Source organism: Dendroctonus ponderosae, unplaced genomic scaffold (assembly GCF_020466585.1).
Source record: "Dendroctonus ponderosae isolate FM_Combo_2020 unplaced genomic scaffold, Dpon_F_20191213v2 Dpon_F_20191213_1, whole genome shotgun sequence".
NCBI lineage: Eukaryota > Metazoa > Arthropoda > Insecta > Coleoptera > Curculionidae > Dendroctonus > Dendroctonus ponderosae.
In genome coordinates, this window is record NW_026017110.1 from 42,051,144 (window position 1) to 42,052,473 (window position 1,330).

Here is a 1,330-nt window from a genome sequence, read left to right on the forward strand (position 1 = left end):
ATATACAGATTTTTTAGATATATGCAATTTTTCATGAAATTGGATAAAATATGCAAAAAATGCATAGATATGCACTTTGCATATTTTCCGCCCTCTAAACATGACCAATATATAGTCAGGAATTACATTTTTTGTTCACTGTTTGCTCAAGTCCACTTTTATAATTATGGACCACTTTTTTTCTAATGTTTACAAACAGCGTCAAAAAGCGACAGTGTTTTCCAACGAAAAAACCCTTGTCAAGAATATAAAATATTTATGCAAAGCCAAAAAAAATAAAATTATAAAAATTAATATAAAAAAAACCTGTATATATAATGTTTATCTACGCTCTTGAAGGTCCATATTTGACAATCCAATCGGTTCTATTGGCGCATTCGGCTTTGTCAGACATCGGATATTTACTTTAACATTTTTTAAAATCTTTTAAACCCTTTTTAGAGTAAACTGCCCTTTTATGCGCAGCTACGTTATATGAATGTACTCGCTGAGCGTCAATATTGGTTTGGTTTAATTTAGAGCCGATTTTGGAAGGCAATTGGTTTTCAGTGGCGCATTCGTCTTCATCGGGAATTACTGTTTCCAAATGTTTTAATAAATTTTCAAATAGTGAGAGTTTTCCGGCTCGCTACTGAAAGTCAATTTTTGTGAATATCGATCACATTGTTTTTTTTTCAGTGCTGAACAACTCAAAAAGCTGCGGTGTTAACAGCACCCAAACGCTTTTTTGGAGTAAAATGCACGTTTAGTTTAGAACCTACTAAATTACTGTAGGTAATTGTTCTGGCAATGCGCCATTATTTGTCTGATTTAATTTGGGTCCGATCTGCGAAGGTTTTCACTGACTAAGGCATCTACGTCTCAGTTAGGAATTCACTGTTTTATTCACTGTTTTCGCAATTTTTAAAAACGTTGGAGCTTTCCTGCTTGCATCTGGAAGTTCATGTTTATACTTGTGAAATATCTTTTTTCCGATGCTTACAAAAACTATGGTGTTTTTCAATAAAAAAGTATTTGTCAAGAATTTAAGATATGTATGCAAAGTCTTCGCAAATAATAAAAGCAACAGAGCATTTAATTTAAAAAAAAATCTGCATGTTTTAAAACTCTGCCATACATTCTTCCTTTCTAGTTGCTTGTTGGTATGTTTGTGTATACGCTTTTCGTGTCATAGGGTTAATTATATCGTGCTTCATCCATGGTCTTTTCGCTGTTTCATTTCTTCTGCTCACTTGTTCCTTGCTCACTTAGTCGCATCACTATTCCTACTGAACCGGTGATGATATAATGCTATTAACATAATTTAGGCACTCAATCAAAAATCAAAAAC